The sequence below is a fragment of the Oryzias latipes genome, chromosome 11, assembly GCF_053564925.1.
Source record: "Oryzias latipes strain Hd-rR chromosome 11, Olatipes_Hd-rR_3.1".
Classification (NCBI taxonomy): domain Eukaryota; kingdom Metazoa; phylum Chordata; class Actinopteri; order Beloniformes; family Adrianichthyidae; genus Oryzias; species Oryzias latipes.
Window position 1 is genome coordinate 23,675,571 of NC_136247.1, and position 21,946 is coordinate 23,697,516.

At 40.2% G+C, this 21,946-nt stretch overlaps 1 protein-coding gene and 2 long non-coding RNA genes across 7 annotated transcripts in view; 2 read left to right on the forward strand and 1 right to left on the reverse strand.

Moving 5' to 3' along the window:
* rbms3 (RNA binding motif, single stranded interacting protein) overlaps window positions 1-21,946 on the forward strand; it is a 365,348-nt gene that overhangs the window by 207,207 nt on the left and 136,195 nt on the right. The gene's annotated exons all lie outside the window — the stretch shown is intronic.
* LOC144995665 (uncharacterized) lies at window positions 2-12,412 on the forward strand. Its single transcript, XR_013659177.1, has 2 exons — window positions 2-11,389; window positions 12,137-12,412. It is a non-coding gene; the product is annotated as an uncharacterized LOC144995665 (long non-coding RNA).
* LOC111948157 (uncharacterized) lies at window positions 12,416-13,866 on the reverse strand. The gene is made up of 3 exons (XR_002874078.2): window positions 13,597-13,866; window positions 12,833-12,912; window positions 12,416-12,754 (listed from the first exon to the last, which is right to left on the reverse strand). It is a non-coding gene; the product is annotated as an uncharacterized LOC111948157 (long non-coding RNA).

The following is a 21,946-nucleotide window of genomic DNA, read 5'->3' on the forward strand; positions in this document are numbered from 1 at the left end:
AGAATTGGACTGGTTCAGCATACCTTTTTCTGTTTTGCATCACTTTGTCATCCAGATCTTTTTAGAGTTTAATGGTAATATCACGCTCAAAAGACCGTACTTATAGATTAATGCTCTTCGTTAAGCAAAAACTATAATTTAGCTGGTCTGAGGAGAACCCAAAGGGGTAGAACCTGTTGGGTCACAAATGGTACGAACAACAGATTTCAACTCCCTCCCAGCAGTTCATCTGTGATCACTTTAGTGAAAACCAACCTTCTCCGTGCATCATGCATGGAGCAACAGCATCTGTAGATTGACGGAGTGCAAAGGTCACATGACCCAACAGTTTGTAGGGATGGGTACCGTTTGGATTTTTTCCTGTGCCAAACCGGTGCTTCAAAAATGAAAAAAAAAACACATATGTTTCCCCAAAACAATTAAGTGTAACGAAGCAGCGTCCAATGGCGAATGAGAGCACTTCAATGTGTCTAAGATGCTTTATTTCCTTTCCTCTGACAGTCTGCATCTCCGTTGTAACGCACCCTGAAGTAAACACGGATTTCACCGTTCATCGCCACGACAACGGTCTTTTTTCAGAGCACTGTACACGTCACTCTGATCCATCTGGTCGCTGAATGAGAATCTTTGGCGGTGAAGTACAGAGAAACTCTCGCTTCGGCATTCCGACTGAAGCTCCGCCCACCCTAACATCCACACCCATTCTAATAAGAGACCAGCCACAATTGCTGGAAAAGTAAAATGACTGGATAGAATTGAACAGCAAAGCTGAATAGATCACAAGTGATTGACATGTTCGATAAGATGCACCATAACCTGCGTTTTTATACGGTAATGGTAGTATTGTATACATCAGCACCAGTACCCGTTCCTTCCCCGTTTGTGTCGTGTCCATTGGAAGGCAGTTCACCAGATCCGTGCTGGTTCCAGTCTTGGCTGGATATGGAGACATTAGACCTCAAAGTGTCTAAAAATTTGGAAAAATCCTGACAAGAGTTCAAAGACGTCCATTCAGGCTGTTCTGAAGCTATGTAGGTCTGGTAATTTTGGTGCAAAGCATCAAGTAAAACAATAAAGTATATGATAATGTGACATATAAACATACAAACATGTGGATCCTACTGTTTCCTGTTGTAAAGTTGAGCTGTTTTGTAACAGTGTGGATCTGGTCGGATTCTGTGTTCCTGAATCCAGTTGTTATTATTTTTTGAACTTGCATCTTGGAGGATGCGTCAGCGTTGCCTTTAGCCTAAAACGTGTAGTAACTCTTAAAAAAAAATCCATGTCTGCTGTGGCAGAGTTGTTGTTGCGATGCTCAACCATGACTGTATACGAGAACTGCTTGGAGTGAGTGTGACGTAGTTATCGCAATACGAATGTCGCCATGTTGGGGCCAGACGTTGTCAGTAAGCAGTGATTGGTCCGAGTTGGTTTGGATCAACGTTTTTATGCCGACTACTCTTGCATGTCGATCAGGAGTGAGCTTGTTGGAAGGCCACACCCCTATTCGAAAGCATGCTAAACAAAATCAAGCAGTTTGGACTGTGGGGGCCAACAGGCTCCACCTACTTTTATTGAAGCATCTGATTGGTCAGTGTATTATTTAATAAATTTAAGAAAAGAGGATTATGTTAAAAATAAAAAAAAAGGTATCCGAGCCAGAATCTGATCAATAGAATGACTGAGTAACAGCTGTTTAATAGAAGATTCTTGGAGCCACTTCCTGTTGGGAACACCAGATGGGAGGGGCCACTCTGTCCAGTTCTCACATACGTAATGTGCTCAATGCACCAGCCGTGTGATGAAATGGGAGGGGCTATGATGCAAAAAAGACTTTAAACTGCGCTGGAGGAACTCTACTGGGCTGAGGACATGAATGGAGGTGACAGAGACGCGTCCTTTTATCGTCCTGACAAGGTGTGTGTTTGCAGAAGGTTATGAGAGCGTTTCCGTGTGAACAGTTGTCCTGGTTTTGTCGGGCCGTGACCCTCCTGTTGTCATGTGTTGTTGAACATTATTAAAGTCGTGTGGTTGAAGCGGCAGGAGAGGTTGGAGGGAGGTGACAGACGGATGGACAAACAGAGACAGATGCGGATAACTTCCTGAAAATAGATCCCTGTGTCTTATTATATTATTCTGATTGTAATACGTCACTTTATTTTTCCCTTTGAGGCTCTTGTTTGGCTGCTAACTGATCACATAGGAGAAAACACAGCAGGCCTCCTCTGATGCCTCCTGATAGCACCTATTTCTGCACCATTGAAATATTCAGCTTTGTCAGAATATAAATAGGCGAGGTAAATGTCAATAGCATTGAAGCTATAAATATGGTGATGACTGTGAGGCTACACCATTACTGATTTTCTCCGTTCAGATGTAAGCATTTCATCTGATCCAACGCTCCTTGAAGCCAAGGAGGTTTGATGAGATGGAGGACGGTGCCTGTGAAGATGACAGAATGGATGACGACGTTGGCGGCAATTATTCTGATCAAATGGGATAGATTCTGACAGGGGGAGATGATATTTGGTGTGGTGCTCAGGTGGGCCATTTCTCAAATGTAGCATTTGGCCGCCCCCCCCAACGGCGTCCTTCCTCCAATATTTATAAGAGGCCCGGCTCTCGGCATACAGATCGGATCGTGGTCCGTCTGGGTTTAAGGCCACGCTTCGCCAATATTTTCACGAGAGGGGGGGGGGGTTTGTGTCCCAAAACAAAAGGGCTGACCTTTTGAAATAATCGCTGTTTGCATATGTGCGTGTGGGCACATTCACAAAATCATTTCCTATTTGCATGTGCAGAATAGTTTGCATGTGAATGCTCCCTTGCTCTGTTCACACAAATGAAAAGGCCAGCATTCCGCGCCGCGCTTTTATCACGCTTGAGAGAGGCATTAAGGAGTAGTTTGTTTTTATGGACTTCTTCTGCGTCTCTCTAACGTCTCCTTACAAAGGAATCACTGTCATCATTTCACCAGCTCCTCCTTCTCCGGCCTCCGTAGCTCCGCCTCTCGTCGTCTTCTCTTGCTGCTGTTCAAGCGTCCATATGAGTGAAAGGGGCTTTTTTCCTGTAGCCACATTGACTCCAACCCTCACCGCTCCCTGGAGGGGCAGGAGCGGGAATGCTGGCGTGCTCTAAAGGAAGTTTGTAGATATCAAACATGACGGACGAAAAGCTGCAGCAGGAACCGACGGTCCCTCGGCTCCGTTTTGTCACATATATCTCTGTGCTGCAAAGTAATAAACCAATAACAAGTCAAAGCCAGAGGCTTCGAGCTCATTTGATGAAACTGTCACAGTAATCAAGTTGCATCTTTTTCTCCTTCCGTGGCGCCATTAAAATGCGTTTATTAAGGTGTCTTATTTTAAAAACGCAGCTGCAAAGGAGGCGAGAATCAGAGGAAAAGAGGAAGCGTCTCCTGATTTCCTCCTCTGCGTCTCTCTCCTCTTGCTCCCCCTGGAATCTGAAAATACCAAGGCAGTAGAGATGAAACATCGCCTTCCTTTTGTCTTGCCCTCCCCTGGGGACGGTGACAGTGAGAGGGAGGAGAGGAGCCATAATTAAGACACCTTAAGGACATTTCCCTGCACCTCCCTCCCTGTCACTCACCTCCGCACCAGTTACAGATAAGAGCACTTAGCACACATCTCTGCTCCTCCGTCTGCTTCTTCACGACATTTAAGTGCAGATTTATGCCAGAACATGAAGGTCTGTTCTAAATATTTGCTTAAAAGAAAAATATGGGGGTTTTAGTGCTAGTAAATACAGGATTTTCAGCTTTAAAAAATATATATTTTGTCTTTACAATGCAGTTCTGAATTGATTTTAACTTTCAGGTTTTTATGTTTCACACATTTAATAAATATAGGAGTAAAGAAATCTTTACAATAACTTATTTTCTGTTTTGTTTTGTTTATTGTCTGATTCCGAGGGGAGTTTTATTTTGAAAAACTACCAGTTTCTGTTCACCACGCCTGTGTATGACGTTCACCTCGGTCCAAGTCGGTGACTTGACTAACTAAATTAATTTAAAGAGAAAACAAGGATTTTCTGAATGTTTCTTTGAGGAGAAAAAAAGCCATTGAAGAAATGGAGGAAGAATTTTTGACTTCAAAATAAAAGATAAATGAGGAGTTTCCTTTTAAATAAGGATTTATTCAATAAGCTGTTGTTCCCACGTACGAAACTTTGGATAAAGTGTGATGATTGACTTTCTATTACTGTATGTACTCTCATAATCAGGTTGCAAACATAAACGTAAAGCATAGATTTTTTTTTTAAATACCAGTTTTATGACGATTTATTTATCCGTCACGCCTTCAAAGTTGGACGCGGCTGAAGTTGGCGTCCGGTTTCTCCATTTAAGGTCGAAATCTGCACTTCCTTTTTTAAGGGTCCTACACAAAGTTTGAGTTTAAACAGCTGCAAATATTTTACAGAGAATAAAGATTCAGTAAAGTAATTGGAGGAACATTCACAAATGTTCATACAAAATGGTCTTACCAAGATTTCTTATTTTAAGAAAAACAGACATGTTCCTCAAACTAAGATTATTTTCCTTTAGAAAAACTTTCTTGATGAGATTTTCTTTCTTGTAGGTCAGAAAATAAGACCATTTTTCTTAACAAAGATTTTTTTAATTTATAAGATTCAGATGTTGCAGTGCAGGCAGACATCTGTTAAGACACTTTAGCACAGAAAATCCTAGCTTGTGATAAAGAGAAACACGATGAATTAGGATTCATTAAAAAGTACGATTTTTCGGAAATCGTAAAAGTAAACATGAACCAAAACATCTAATGATAGATGTTTTGGTTCATGGTTTATTTTTCTTATTCCATTTAAATCAGTTATTTTTGTTTTGATTACATTCTTAAGATAAAATTGTGAAAAACTTTAACCTCAGACTTTTATTTTCCCAATAGGAAACATTTCAGGGTGACTTACAAATGTATTTTTTAATAGAAGTCTTAAACAATTTTGATGTACGGTAGGCTGAGTGTGAAAAGTATATTAAAGGAGGTATTTTAACTCTTAAAGTACACAAAATACAGATTATAAAGACTAGAATGAGCCTCTCAGGGTGTGTTTGTGAGTTTGTTAAACAGAGCAGAGGCATGGATTTGTCTCTTCACTTCATGAAGTCCATTTTCTATGGCACTTTGTTCAGGTAGCTTTCCAAAGTGAGAAAACTGACACGTCGAGCAGACAAAATGATAACAAGCAAACGGAGCGTCGAGCCTTGCAGATGCAAAGCTGTCAACCAGCCGCTTGCTTCACTCACCACAGGCTGCCTTTTTCCCCTTGAGCCAATCAGACTGAATTATGGGAAGGGCGCCCTCGATTGTGGTGTCTGTGTCGGAGAGGTAATTCCGCCTGACAGCTGCTTGCTTTCAGACAACAGCCCGTCTTTATGGAAATCATCCCTCCCTGCGCCGCCGCTGCCGCCGCCGCAGCAGCAACTTTATGCTGATAACAACCTGGATGGAAACAAAACCATCCTTTTTTGTCCTTTTTTGAGCATATTTCTCTTTGGGATAGCCCGAAATGAGCAAAGCAGCAGAAATGCTGCTATTTCTTTTTAATGCACTATACATAGTTGTGGCTGATATGAACTTAAGATCTGACCAGCAAAGTCCTGTGATGCTCCTAACTGTTCAAAACAGCGGTGTTGCCAGGTAGAGTCACGATTTTCCCACCCAAAAGGCATCAAAAAAAGGCCAATACGTTAAACAGGAATTATTAGCCTGAAAGTGTGAAAAGTGTCATAAATGTTTACTGTAACGACACGTTCGCACAAACACACTTTGGACCGCCGTAAATCTTTATTGAAAATGTTCATAATTTTGACAAAATAATACCTGATGAAGACATAGTGAATGACCCTCCCACGAACAATGGTGACATCATTGATGACATCACTTCGCGAGAAACCATTAAAAAAAATGTGTGGGGCCAAAATCTCTAATGGGGTCCAAAAAAAATGTTTTCGAATCTACTAATGAAACCAAAACTCACGTGTCGGGGAGTTTAGAAAATTATGATGAGATAGATAATGTACCTACTGTGGCAAAGTGGAAAATTTGTCAATTTTCACATTTTCCTACATAGAAAACTTACACCAGATCATCCACTCCACCAGCTTAAGTCTACAACCACAACTGAAGTTTCATTGACCTTTGACCTTAAAAAGAGGCCACCATCTTTCGTACCACCTGAAGACTTTTACTTCTCCAAGGGATTTTGATGTAATGCCTCATAGCTCATCAAGCATCATTGGGAAAATACTTGAGGGAGAAAAATGCTGGTTTTATCATTTTTTTAATATTTTTTATAAAGTTTTATCAATTTTGAGCACCGTTATCGTGGTGAACTAGAAAATGTGCAGTTTTCCTTAAACTGGCATGTCAATGTTTCACTGAAATATTGTAAAAATTGAAAAACTGGCTCAAGTTGAACAGGACGATACGACATACGATATGAATACATTATAAATGGGGCATGGTTAACGAAAACACTCTGTTGCTAAGGAAACCTTGAAATAACTTTTGCCGATTCTTCTAAAAATTATATAGATCTGTTCGTCTGGCCCAGATGACCAGAAAATATAATAGTTGCTATGGAGATAAAACCTACAGAAAAGCAACAATTTGGACAAAATATTTTACTCGTGAATTTGTCACATGCTGCTCTGACCAGGTTGGCAGGAGAAGAGGGGAGGAATGAAGAACATGTAACTGCTAGTGAGGTGGCAAAGGTGGCTAGCTTCTGAGAGCCGTTTAACACCGCCTGCAGCTTTAAGTTTGTTTTTTACTCCTTTATTGTTTTTTTCTTGTATTATTATTTTGTGTTTTTCTTTAGAAGAACATGTTCTTGTTTGGTCTTATAAAAGACACTTCTATGCACTCAATGTGTTCACATTTTTGTCTGAATGTTGAATCATAAAATAAGATCCCCACAAATATTCAACAAGTTACTCCGTCTGAAAAACGATTTTTAAAATTTAAGACTTTCCGCTTTTTGGAATCAAACCTGCCTGATTGGGTGGGAAACCGCCCAATCTGGCAACACTGACTACTAGTGATTAAGTTTTTATCTAATAATTGATGCTATGATAGATACATTTTCTTCTGAAAGTCTCTCATTTTTTTCTTAAGTAAAACAGAAACCTAATGTTATTAATGAAATGTTTTCTTGCTTAAGCAGCAGGATTTAAAGCAGAGTTTAGCTGGATTTGCATTCCAAGAACTAGAATTAGCTGCCGAGAACATCGATAAAGTTTCTCCACGAATTGAATACCGAACGTTTATGAAACATGTAGAAGTCCTTGACCCATAAATCATCGGTGATGAGAAGTTCAGCCTGCTCCCTTTTTCTCCAATTCTCTGGATTTGTCTGTCCTCCTCTGCCGTCTTTGTCTCTCCTGAGCAAATTTCCTGTCAATATCACATTTATATTCATGTGAAAACAGACCCCACCCCCCCGGGTGGTCTGCATTCAGTCAGCAGTCCTCTTATTATCCTTTAAAGGTGACTCCTCTTACGTCTGAGCGCCGCTGACACCCGGGTCCCCACTGTTCGGCTCGACACGGGGTGACCTCTGTGCGGTAATCAAAGGCACCGCTGACGGTGCGGTTACGCCCGGCTGCTGACACCAGCTAACCCAGCCGAGCCCAGGTGGGTTAAGTTTGAGGGAACGCGGTGGGAATACGGAGCGCGGCGCACAGTGGGATAATTGGACAGACTTTAGGGATACAGGTGCTCAGTCAGCAGCATGACGCGCCTCTGTGTGCAATCTGTGCCACCTTGAATGCAGTGCCAATTCCCCTCTGACATCTGCCTCAGTGTCTGTTGGCAAAGCATATGGTGTCAGCGCGGTGATCAGCACTTTCCCTCGGAGACCGCCATCAACACAGGCATCCTGATGATTAAAGTCACTCACAGCAGCTCAGTCCCGACATATTTTTAGCCCACCATCCTCTAAATTTATACGCAGCATCCGGTTGAAGCTTGTCAGCACATAAACGCTCTTTGAGTTAGCCGGCCACTATAACCGGTGCGTCTCAAAGGAGGTGACAGCTGGACTTTCAGACCCGTTTTTAAAATCTGCAGCACTTTGGTTCATTTTCTTAACAGGACACAGATTCTCCTAACCTGCGTTTCTGCTTCATTTCACATTTAACTTGAAAAAATAAGTAAATAAAAGTGAAATCATCTTTTTTTTTAAATATATATATGCCTCGCAGCAGCAGTCATCAACTGAAGGGCCTGATTGTTTTTGTAATTATTCTTTATTTCTCTCCACATACACAAAACATCATCAAAATTTGCACCTAGCTAGTTCCCGATGAAGGTGAATTTTAGATGTACTGGAATATACCCCCCCCCCCCCCCACAGAAAAAAAAGACATAAAAAATGGATGATTCTAAATTAAAACACGCATGTCGAGGATATCCGACGGAAGTTTTATGGGATGGCTACCGGACATTTTGTATCAAATTCTAAAATTTGGCCATTTTTCTATTTTCACACAAACTTTTGTTCGAGCGACCCTCACAGAATTTCACACACCAGTTTAAGTCTGCAACTTCAACATAAGTTTCCTTTGACCTTTGACCTTGGGTAGAGGTTGCCATCTTGAGTGTTCTTCCCAAAAAGTCGCCTTTAGTGCCTTCTGGAAATGTAAAATTCTCTGTTGGGATTTATATCTATCGCTTCCTAACTCGTCAAGTATCATTACGAAGTTTGTAAATTTTTAATGGTGTCAGCTTGGCGAGTTTGCAAAAGGGCTGTTCCCCTGTAGTTTGCACATTTTATTCCCATTATACGGTGATAATTAGATTCATGAATCGTTGGCTCAAGCTGAACATAGTTACTTGACATACATTTATGACATATAGGTGTGGTTTTAAAAACCTTAGTTGCTGAGGAAATCCAAAAATTTACTTTTGCAGATCCTTCTAAAAACGACATCAACCTGTTTGTCCCCACCAGGTGACCAACTTTTATGAAATTGTCACATGCAGCTCTGACCAGAGAGCAGGAGGGGTAGGGGTAAGGGGCAGATGAAATGGAGGGGGGGGCAGTTAACACAAAAGGCGAGGTTTGCAGCAAAATTGCTATTTTGTGTCTTAAGAAGGAATCATCTGCACATATGTAAATATCCAGTATGTTGCTTTCATTGAAGTGAGGTCTGCGGCGGCTCTGCTCACCACCGCCACCCCTCCCTTCTCCTGCAGCAGAAGTGATAGTTTTGAAGGGCAAAGCAAGTGAGACGGACCATCTGACAAGCTCTGGCTCCAAAGCACCTCCGCTGGCTGCACTGTATCTGCTGTCTAATTACGCTTCAATCATCTGCGGGAGCACGGCGTGGGGTAAATTATTTTGCAGAGCATTGCGGAGACCTGCCGAGCTGTGAGCGTGAGAGAAAGTGAGAAACAGATTCACAGTATTAAAAAAAAAATTAGGAAAAAGGGAGATGAGAGGGAGATAAAAAGTGAGATATTGCAGAAAGGAAAAGTGCTGGAAGGCGAGAATGATAGCGCTGCACCCATTGTGTCACAGACTGCCTGTTCTGCAGGAGCTGGGCCAGCACTAATGAGCAAAGGTAGAAAGTTTGTCCTCTTTCTGACAGAGATGAGTGTGAAGAAGGGGATTTGCTGGTTGATGGTTGTGAAGGAATGATAACTCACTGGAGGATATTCTGTTTGTGCTCAAAGGTGGATGGAGGTCTGAACAAATATACACTATTTTCTGAGAATGGCATTGGTGCAGAACAGGGTTGTGTTTTCGTCCCACATCTCCATACATGGTCCACGGATTAATCTGATGGATGGGTTGGGTATGTGCCAGGAGAGTGGCACATTCCGGACTGCATAGTGCCGAGTGTGAAAGTTGGTGGAGGAGGAATTGTGGTGTGGGGTTGTTGTTTGGAACTTGGCTCCTTAGTTCCAGTGAAAGGAACTCTGAATGTTTCAGAATACCAAAACACTAAGGACAATTCCATGCTCCCAACCTGGTTGGAAGAGTTTGGAAGGGGTCCTTCCTCTTCTAACATGACTGTGCACCAGTGCACAAAGCAAGGTCCATGAAGACATGGATGACAGAGTCTGGTGTGGATGAACTTAACTGACCTGCACAGAGTCCAGACCTGAACCCAATAGAACATTTTTGGGATGAATAAGAGCAGAGACTGAGAGCCAGGCCTTCTCCACCAACATCAGTGTGTGACCTCATCAATGTGCTTTTGGAAGAATGGTCCAAAATTCCTAGAAACACACTCCTCAACCTTCCAGACAGCCTTTCCAGAAGAGTTGAATCTGTATAGCTGCAAAAGGTGGCCCCACCTCATATTGAAGGGTCAAGAAAGGGATGGCACTTCAGTTCATATGAGTCAAAGGAAGGTGAGCCCAAACTTTTTTTTTTTTTTTATTTTTTTTTTATTATTTCATTTATCACATATCAAAAAAAAGTAAATAAAAACAGAATATATATAATATATATATATATAGAATATAGAATATAGAATATATATAATAATATAGAATATATATAATGCGGATGTGATGGATGGTTACCAAAAACCCATAAGGGACTTAACATGTGGCAACCCCCATAATGAGTCTATAAGCTAAAAAACAAGACCGTTCAGTAAATACAATACATAAAAAATCAATACATATTTAATTCATGCACTTACATTCCTTTATCAAACTAAAAATACATGCCATATGGAAAAGTACCATTGTTAAGAAGAAAGCTTTTTAGAGCTTTTTTAAATCGAGTTTGTGAAAGTACTTTGAGAGAGGAAAGAAGACTGTTCCAAATTTTACATCCTCTGTATAGGACACTAAACTGTGACTGAGTTATGCGAGAGAAAGGTGCTCTGATGAGACAGCTACCCCGAGTGGGATATTCATGGTATTCATTATTAAAATTCAACATGTTGGTGAAATGTTGGGGAAGACGTTTTCTATGGTGTCAAAATAGAGCCTAAAGTATTGCGCATCAAAACAGTAAAACCGCGCATCAAAACCCCAAATCTGCGAATCAAAATGCATAAATTGAGAACCAAAACCCACAATTTGCAACCAAAAGCCTTTCCCCAAAGCACAATCCTATTTCTCAGCTGCCGATTTGTTTTCTCGCCATTCTGAAATCCTGTTTTTGAGTTGCAGTTTTATTTTGAAACTGTTTTTTTGAGTTGCGCTTTTATTTTTTGAGTTGTGCTTTTATTTTTTGCGGTTTTGATTCTAAAACCTGTCGACACGTAAAAACAGCGACATGTCAGTCAAGGGGAGGGGAGGCGGGACATCCCTGATATCCAGAAGCTCATTGGCTACCGAATAAGACCGAGTCTTACGTCAACAGACCAGTTTAGAATGTGCCGGTAAGTTTCTCATGTTTTTCATATCTTTTACTATATTAAAATATCAAAATTGTACTTTATTTAACCAGAAGACGCCAGCACATTCAGATGAGGAGCTCCCCCAGTAGCTGCTAGTGAAAAAAGATGTTAGAAAGTTAGATGTTGCATGAAAAACTACCACCATTGTTCTCCTGTGTTAGCATGCTAGCTAGCTCAATGCTAGCGGGGTATCCAGCTCTTCTCATGACTTTTGTGGATTAAACAAAGTCGATTTTTTACCACAGTGTCAGGATCGGTCATGTCAACCTGGGAATAATTGCCCGTGGATTGTCACTATGGTTAATCAAATAGTTTTTTAAGAAGTACTTTCATGTATATATAAGGTTTTTCAATATTTCCTTAGGGATTACACAGATGGATTGAACAACAAAGCAACATATTGCTGCAAGAAAGTGACACCTTTCCTAGTTTGGGATCAAGTTAATCCCTATTTAAAATAAATAAATAAAAGAAACACAATTTTTATTTGAAGTACCAGAGCAAATTTCCCACAGGTGGGATCAATAAAGTTTTTCTGATTCTGAACTGTATTCCAAAATAATTTTCTCAACCTTAAAGATTGCAGGTTAACACAGGAAGTTACCTTTCACAATATGCAGCTACTGAGTAGCAATTAAGGTGTGTGTGTGTGTGTGTGTGTATATATATATAAATATATACACACACACTCATTTTAACTGTCTTAAATACATTTTTCTTTGTGTGCAGGATGCTGTGGACATTGGACGACAGACTAACTTAAACCAGGCAGAGCAGGAAACTGTTGGAGTTGTTGTTCCCTCTGTGGCTTGTCCTCTCTCCTCTCAGACCTGTTCAACCCTTGTGGGACATCAGAAAACCATGGCCAAGACATTAACATTTATGTACTGATCTATGCATGTCATCACAGCAGGATGTAACAAAAACTAACAATATGAACAGATCTCATCTGCCTTACAAAATACTGCCCCCCTTAAGAAAATAAATGGCTAATAATCACCACTGGTATTTTGTAAAGCTTCATTTTTTAATGTTTGACCATTGAATGTGTTTTGTACAAAAGACTGATGGTTTTGCAAAGATCTTTGAAACACAGAGTCAAGTGCATTAGATTCTGTGAAATTCTGAACCACAATTCAGAGAAATTAAAATAACTGTTTTTAAAACTCCTTAAAAGACTTGAGGTGGAAAAGTCACTGTTTTCGTACAGGCACTAAGAAATGGGAAGCAGACAGTGTGGTCAAAATGGACAACTATTTTAAAGGCTTCTCTTTCAGTTGACAGGAGATGTCTGTGAGCCTGCTGGACAGCCTTTGCATCACACTGGGACGTCTTTGGGGCCTGCATCTGGAAAGAAACAAAAACAGCAAAGTTAATTAACCAAAAAAAGAAGAGAAAAATTAAGATTAAATTTTTTTTCATTACCTTAAAGAAGATGTAGACATCCACGTCGTAGCTGCCTCAGTATTCCTGCCTTTTTTGTTATGGTATGCATAACAACGGCCCTTATAGAAAACAACAGACATACAGCAATAGTCAATTTTAAAACCACCACCCAATTAAATATACTAATAATTCTATTGATGTCTAATACTGGAATAATTTTAAGTGGAATAAAACACGTTTTTGCTGGTCTGCTACAATTTACTCTGCTCTGGTTCACTCGAATACCGGACTTCTGCCAGTCTGCATAGTGCAGACGCATACATTTTGAATAATATGGCACAGCAATATTGTTTCTCTGTTCAATAATTCCCCCTGTCTGTAAACCCTGAAAAATATTGAGAAACCTTATAGGTTATAACATATTTGATTAACCTTGAAAACCTTATATATACATGAAAGTACTTCTTAAAAAACTATTTGATTAACCATAGTGACAATCCACGGGCAATTATTCCCAGGTTGACATGACCGATCCTGACACTGTGGTAAAAAATCGACTTTGTTTAATCCACAAAAGTCATGAGAAGAGCTGGATACCCCGCTAGCATTGAGCTAGCTAGCATGCTAACACAGGAGAACAATGGTGGTAGTTTTTCATGCAACATCTAACTTTCTAACATCTTTTTTCACTAGCAGCTACTGGGGGAGCTCCTCATCTGAATGTGCTGGCGTCCTCTGGTTAAATAAAGTACAATTTTGATATTTTAATATAGTAAAAGATATGAAAAACATGAGAAACTTACCGGCACATTCTAAACTGGTCTGTTGACGTAAGACTCGGTCTTATTCGGTAGCCAATGAGCTTCTGGATATCAGGGATGTCCCGCCTCCCCTCCCCTTGACTGACATGTCGCTGTTTTTACGTGTCGACAGGTTTTAGAATCAAAACCGCAAAAAATAAAAGCGCAACTCAAAAAATAAAAGCGCAACTCAAAAAGACAGTTTCAAAATAAAACTGCAACTCAAAAACAGGATTTCAGAATGGCGAGAAAACAAATCGGCAGCTGAGAAATAGGATTGTGCTTTGGGGAAAGGCTTTTGGTTGCAAATTGTGGGTTTTGGTTCTCAATTTATGCATTTTGATTCGCAGATTTGGGGTTTTGATGCGCAATACTTTAGGCTCTATTTTGACACCATAGTTTTCCAATAGAATTGAAAACAAACTGACCAGTTTGAAGTTGATTGACTTGATAGATACTCAGGACACTGGCCTGACAAAACAAAGGTTGAGATGAATGCCGATGTCCTACATTGAATATTATTCTCAGAGCTCGTTTTTGTAGACGCAGAATAGGTTCAAGTTTAGTTTGATGTGTACTAGCCCAAGCAATATTGCTGAAACTAATATATGGATACATCATTGAATAGTACAACATAATTGCAACCTTGGTATTCATCAAATGACGGGTTTTACCTAGGATACCCACAATTTTGGCAATTTCTGTACTAATAAAACTAACATGAGGTTTCCAGGATAAGGATTTGTCCACTAGTACACCAAGGAAACCAACACAGCTAACATTTTCGATTTGAATATTATCAATTTGTATTTTCAAAGAGAAATCCATGGCATTTGATTTTAGACCTAACAATTATCAACTATTGGTAATGTAGTGTATGTCCTCCAGTATCAGTAAAATGTCACCAAAAAACACAGTTTTCATCAGAATGGGAACAAATGGTTGCCGTGGTGTGTTTGTGCAAACCGTTTCTGTTCACGGAAAGAGTCCAATCCTCAGACTGCTTCCCGCTTCCATCATGATGCACAATCCGAGCGTTATTTACTGGAAAACCCAACACTCTGATTCATGCAGGGCCTTTTATTGCTTTTAATGATCTTTTTGGGGCACAATGTTTTTGCAAGTATCCATTAAAGACCGGCGTATTAGGTTCCCACGCCATGCACACGGCTGTCTGCACCCCATTATATACTCCAAAAAGAAGGTGACCCATCACAGCGCTGATTGAGCCTGACTGCTGTGTTTTTTTTGAATGGAAAACGGAGACTGGAATCCTGTCCTGCAGATTCCTCTCAGGAATATTAGTTTGTAATTAGTTCTTTTCTGTAGTTTGTTTGATTGCATTCCACTCTGCCTGCAAAACTGAATTCTAATTAAAGCCCAATTTAAATGCTTGTATTTCTGGATGTGTGAATTGCTGTCTGTTCTGGTCTCCGGTTGCGTCAAATGGGTAAATCGTGGCGCTAAAAGAGAACAGCGTTTTCCGTCTGCTGCCATTCTAGCTTTGAAGCAAACATAAATATGGCTTTTTTTCAGGCAGAGTAATGGCCACATTGTGCTGTTATTAGAATCTCTTTGATGTGGCAACTGTGCCAACCTGCTCGCTGTCTCCGCGAATTGATCGGGCTCAATTAGAGGGCCCGCAGAGACGGCGTTCAAAGGACTCGGCTTCCACGCTTGACGCTGACACACATAGACCAGGTGAAACGCTTTGCATTCATTTACTCAGCTGGCCCCGAGAAGACAGCCCCATAATAGACCAGAGTATTGGAAAATCAATGGTGAAGCTTCAGTGTTAAGAAAAGCTTTCATCAAGAATGTTTGGTTTATTCTTTAATCAGTATCACTGTTTAATTTCCCACAGCTGTGGGCTTACAAGAGCTTTACCTACAAAACTATCTTTTACAAACATCTCTCTGTTTCCCTTTTCGCCTCTGAAAGCATATCAGTCACCATTCCTGCTCTCCTCACTGATTCCGCTGACCCATTTCTGTGCTTCATCAGTCAAATAAATGAACTGGAGGACAGGATTCTTCGGTGACAGGCTCAAGTCTCCCATCTTCACTGTTTTGTCACTTTACTCGTCTGGTGCTGCACCACCACTCCTCTGCGTCCGTTTCGCACCGCAAATAAAGAAATGAACGTCCTTCAGTTTTAAAAAATCAAAACATAAGAGGAGATGAAGGCTCCTCTGCAAAATCAGCTCAAACTGAGCTCCAAGGATGTCTGCTTCACGAAGCAGTGTCACAAAAAAGTCTGTGTCACACAGCCACGATGTATATTTTGTGCTTTTTCCACGTATGATATTTCAGTCTTTCGTGATCCATGCGTGATAAACGTAGTTCATACATGTTTCTTGCGTTCGTCGATGTGTGCAGATGTCCGTCGAGGGTTTCGGCCAACAGGAGTTGTTCAAAATCTTTGGTAGAATTCAGTATCTAATGGTGTTTTACGTAGTTTATACGCAATCATTACGTAAATCTTAGGCAATTGTATGCAATTTTTGCGAGAACCATTTGCAAATTTGTGTCTTTCCACGACTGTTCTACGTATGTCTAACGAACTCTTCACGCATGTACCACCAATGTATAACTTTTATATCTTTTATATCACATATACTGTGCACATATCATGTTAAAATTACTTAATCGACATACGAATCAATAATGAATTGCAGATAAACAGCGGAATAATCACGCACGGTTCACATTCTACATGGATTGACGTATTCTTTGCGTGGTTTTAACATGGTTTATTAGTGATGCATCTGTGAAAATTTCATGTAAAGAACCACAACATTTCTCATATTTTCCACATAAATTCACGTATGACCAAATCTCATTCGCGCAAAATGCGCTAAATGTACGTAGTAGCTGTGTGACACGGCCTGAAGATTGTTACTTCTAAACTCCTTACGACACTGAGGCATGAAATCAGCCTTTTTCTTTTGCATAGTTTTCCTGATCCTCAACAGCTTCTTTCTAAGCAAATCCTTCTTTTGTTTTCTCATTATACCGTTCACCCAACAAAATAATACTGTGGCGTCAGCAGTTCTGGCAGACATGCAGCAGGTCCTGTGGACTGACAAGTAGGGACTTATAGCATCGTCTTCAAGCACAGCAGCATTTTTGCCAACGCAGCTTTATCAAAAGATTCAAATTGGAGGACGAAACTCGTGTTGTTTTCAGCTTTTGTAAAACTAAAAGTACATTTAGAAAGAATCGAAGATGGGAGGAGCTGTATCTATAGCGACCGTTAAACCTATATAACCATTCGATCCATCCCTATCTCACTAGCATGATCAACACTTTCCTTAAAAACCCACTGTTTAGAACTTGGTCCATGTTTTCTGCTCTGTACTGGATTATCATTCCACTAGATCAGAGGTCTGCAACCTTCCTCACCTAAAGAGCCATTCGGGTCAATTTCCCACTGACAACAACAACCCAGAAGGAGCCACAAAGTCTGACTTCACCTTTTTAGAAAAATAAAACACTATTTGTATTTATGTTGTTTTTGCTTTTAGGATAAATATAATGAAACTATTTTTTTTCAATAAAAATAAAACATTAAAATAAAGAGAAAATAACTTTTTTTTTTCTAAATATGAAATAGTTTTACCTTTTGACATACGTGATTTACTTTCAAAATAAAACACCCTGTGCCATTTAGCAGTGGAGCAGAAACTCAGCAAATCAACCAACATGCCATCATTGATACTATCTGTCTCATTTAAAAATTTACTTTTTTTGATCAAAATAACATCTTGATTCCAAAATAATTTGAGTTTCCTGTTGATTGAAGGGGTTAACGGATTTTAAACCAGCTTCCAAATCTTTACAAACCATAGATGTGAGGTTGCTTTAGCCACACTTTAATGCCGGAGCATTTGTGGGTTCATATATGGTCAGCTACCTGCTGTTTTTAATTAGTCTTCAGCTGTTAGCTTAAGTCAGAACAGCTTCTACGCTAATCACGTCCGTCCAATGATGGAAATGTGACATAAATGCTTCCAGCATGGCGTCTTCTGGCAGAAATGGTCAAATGTGACATCCTTTAAAAGAAGTTTCTGCATTAATTGTTTCTACAAATCTACAAATCCTTCCTCTTCTTTTACCCTTATTTCCTTCCATCATTGGGTCACACCGTTCTCTCTTTTTCTGCCTGTTTAATGAATTCCGCTGGTGTGCCGTGTTAAATCATACCGACTGTTTCCATTTCCAGTGGTTTCAATCATGTATGAGAGGTCTGCAGTAAGACGGAGCTGCAAGCCCAGGCGGAGCAGATGAAGGGACATTAGAGCTGAAGTTGATGACCGGCTTTCTGACACTCGCTCGGCCCCTCATTCTGCCTAATGAGGAGCAGGATCGCCAGAATAAGAGCCCAAGTTTTCATTCCTTTTCCTGCTGTGATGACGGGGGGTTTGTGTTAAAAAATCGGGTGATGTTTACGCCCTGGACTGCAAAGAGTAGATTGTTTTAGCCATTTTCCTTTTTTAATGCTGCTTTAAGTGAAAGTTCTCACCAAAATAAAAATGAATTCTGCCCATGGCGAGCAAAAAATGATGACGTCACAGCGGTAAACACGGACAAAATCTGTTGTGGGGCTTAGAAACAAAATATTTCCAAATCTACCTTCAAAACCAAAACAGACATTTCAGAGAGGTCCAAGAGAAGTTATGAAATTACTATGGGATGTCCCCCAGACCTACGATTTGGCTATAGAGTGTAAAATTTGGGCTGTACCTGATTTCCTTCACTATTCACTACATAGTGCACTATAGTGTGTTTGCCATTTTTTAGAGCTGTCTGAATCTGCATTTGTAAAATCCAGTGCCCTAGAATTTTCCTAAAATTCTAAAATAAAAAAAACAGTGTGGATCAATGCTCTCTAGATTGGGAGAAATAGACCACAATGTATTTACATGTATTTTATTTATGAACCATCGACGTGTCATCATGAGTGGATTCATAAATAGTCGAGGTAAAATGCTCGTATTGGTTAGATTTTCACTTTGTGAAATTGCTAAAGTCGTATTTGTTGTGTAAAAAAGAAAAAGCATGGTGTCCCAATTGTTTGTTTTTTTTTAAATCCAGGGCAGTACATCATCCTGCACTATCTAGTTTATTTGTAGTTAGGGAGCAGGGAGGGAATTCGGATGTAGCCTTGGCGATTTTCACATTTTCCCACAATTTGGGAAAACAAAACGTGTTCCAGCGATTTTCACAAAATTTCTCCCAAGTGCTGCCAGGTTAAGTCTACAACCACTGGAGGTTTGCGCTGTTCTCTTATTTTAAATACCGGTACATTATTCATTGTCTCAAAGTGAACAAAACGATAAAACATAAAATATGAACATCTTAGGAATGTTGGCGGTGGTGGCGCCAGAAGGTCAACTCTGCTATAGACATCTGAAAACAAAGGCATTTTATTTAGCATTTCAAACCTGTACAATGAAATGTTTACATTAATAATTAAAGCAATGATCTATTTTACATCTTCACAATTTGATTTAATGAATGACTAAATGTCAAATATTTTTCCAAATTTCCAAAAAACAATTTACTAAGATTTTAAAACCACCTTTCACATAATTGAGGATTCAAAATGAACAAATGTGGAACTTTCTTCTAGGAATTATTCAACTTTTGTGTTAAAAAAATGGCTTCATGCTTCTTTTTTACCAGAATAAAATACAAAATAACCAGACGAAAGGAACGTCCATTCATGAATTTGTTGACATTTTATTGAATTTTCAATTTTAACATTAGTTTATTTTAAACCCGGGCTTAGTAATTATGAACAGAAAATGGTTGTCCCTCTGTAAGCAGAACGCCGACACACTGCAGTGATTTATTGTTCACCGAGCCACAGAAGACGTGGATGAGGAGGACAAAATAACAAAGAGGAGCGCTGGAACTGGCGTGCTGCCACAGATCTTTCCCCGCACACTTTTCTCTGGAGTCTACAGGGAGGAGGAGATGGTCAGCAGTTTGGAGGGAGAAATTAGGAGGAGACAGGTAGATGTATAGCACACAGGTGTCTTAGCCCCCTCTAAGGTGATTTTAGATGATTGCCTCTCCATCAAAATGATTTAGAAAGAAAACAAAACATCAGCACATTCCTTAAACCCACTCCCAGGATCCAAACACGTTTGGAGCAAAAAAAAAAAAAGAAGAAAAGCCGAGCTTAGCAGAGTTTCCCCTCTTTGATTTCCTCCATCTTGGGTATTTATTTTGCAAATGTTACCTTTAGAGTCATGCAAAGTCCCTTTTTGACGAATGTACTCAAAACAACGCTTATCTGGAAGTTGCTGATTTCAGTTCTGCCCTTTTTGTCTGGGCAGAGTCAATATTTAGCTTGCGCTTTTGGCATTGTGATGTCAGTCCCGTGAGTGCGTGCTGCCTCGTGTAATTTCCCTTCCTCTTCCTCTCCCCTTTTATCTCCATTCGTCTTCATTAGCTCTGCCATTGTTTTCCAGGCCTCCATTCTGCTCCACTCTTTAAAGCAACCGTTCTGTCTCCTTTGCCTTCTGGAGTTTGGACGTTGGCGCGCGGTGTTTATGTTGGTCACACACTTGTTTCCATTTCACCGTCCAGTATTTTTCAGCCTCATTTGGCCTGGCTGCTGCATTGCGTGAGCTTTGTCCCTTTATCTCTGCATCATCTCGCAGTGTGCGCTCTTGTCTCCTCGTTATCATGTGACACCATCAAGGTGGCGACCTTTCTCCTCCACCGTGTTCTCTTTCAGACTTCCTCCGTTTTTCTTGCAGCTGTGGACTCTCATTTATCTCGCCTTTTCCCTTTTGCTGAAAGTCAAATGACTGCCTTTGATGCATCGTCTTCTGTTTCATTTGTAAACATTCGTGTGTCCCTCAGCTTCCTCCCGACTCGCGTTTCTTCCTTCGTGTCAAACGCGTTCGTTTTCTTCTGGATAACTTTGCTTCTGCCAGCGAGTTCGATTCGTTTGCTGCCGTCGTTTGTGTTCGCCTGTGTTTACATGGTTTCAGGCGTGTGTTGCTGCACTGGCTTCCAAGAGCGATGTGATTCATAGCAGATGGCTGCCTTCTTCCAGAGACGTCTGACAGCTGAAGAACATTAAAAACGGAAAATGGTAGACAAGCTGGAAGAGGGAAGGAAAAAACTGGAGATGTGATTACTATTACTGCAGCGAGGCAGAGGGAGCATCCATCCGCATCTCTGTTTCTGCTTGGTATATGACATAGTTACATGTCTTCTGGGCTCATTTGCAGAGTCGCACACACTCTTCACAGATTCATTTTGAAGTTAGCAGTCAAACAGAATCAACTCTTCAGCCTGTGTAGTGAAATCAGACTGGAGACCCCTCACTTGTGTACTGGAGGCTGTTTGCACATTAGTTGATCTGCTAATGCCTCTTTTCCTTCACGATACCCCCCCCCCCCCCCCACACACACACACACACACACTTACACAGACACACACACACATACAGCTTGTTCTTGACAAATATTCTAAAAGATATTAGAACAGAAAACTACTTGGTTGGTGCTCAGCCTCTGTTAGACCTCAAGAGAAAAACGCATAGAAGGACCTACGGCAGCTGAGAAGGCACAGTGCAGAGTGGATTAATACCATTGTGGGTACCGGATCGACTCGGGCTGCCAGATCTTCTCGTGGTCCTTCGACCAAGGATGACGTCACCCTACGGTAACACCAGTTGGACAAACTACTTAGCGATTTTACTTTTCCTTTTGTAAAGTTTTTCTCACTCATAACTAATAATGCCATTTTTAGGTGTCTGACATAATTGTTTGTTATGTCTGAAATTATTATTTGTCACACCAAATGCAAACTGTACTTTAATACATAAACAGAACAAATATGTTCTGTTTATGTTTTAAAGGGGGAACCATTGGCAATTTAAACTTATTTTTCCAATTTGAGCAAATGTATGACTGTATAAAAACAATAAAAAACATTGTCATATTGATAACTATAATCAAAAGGAGAAGCCTACAGTCCTAAGCATTAATCGAATTCCACACTATGGAATTACAGAACTTCATGGGATTTAACAGTTATGATTGCAAAGTTTATATTTCCCGTTTAAAACTTGTTGAAAGCATTAAAAAACTAATTACAAAAAACAGCCCACTTTTTTGCTCAATTTTTATTTGTTCTTCATGTTTTATCAAAACATACTAACAACAACAAAAAAAAAAAGATTCGATGTAATAGTCATCCATGTTTCTCACGATGTTTCTCACGAATAACAGAAAATTATAGTATTATCGTTCACCGTAACTGTAAGAGCGTGATTTGTCTGGACCAATAAATTGATCGATAACTATCGTATACGTCATCGTGCCAAC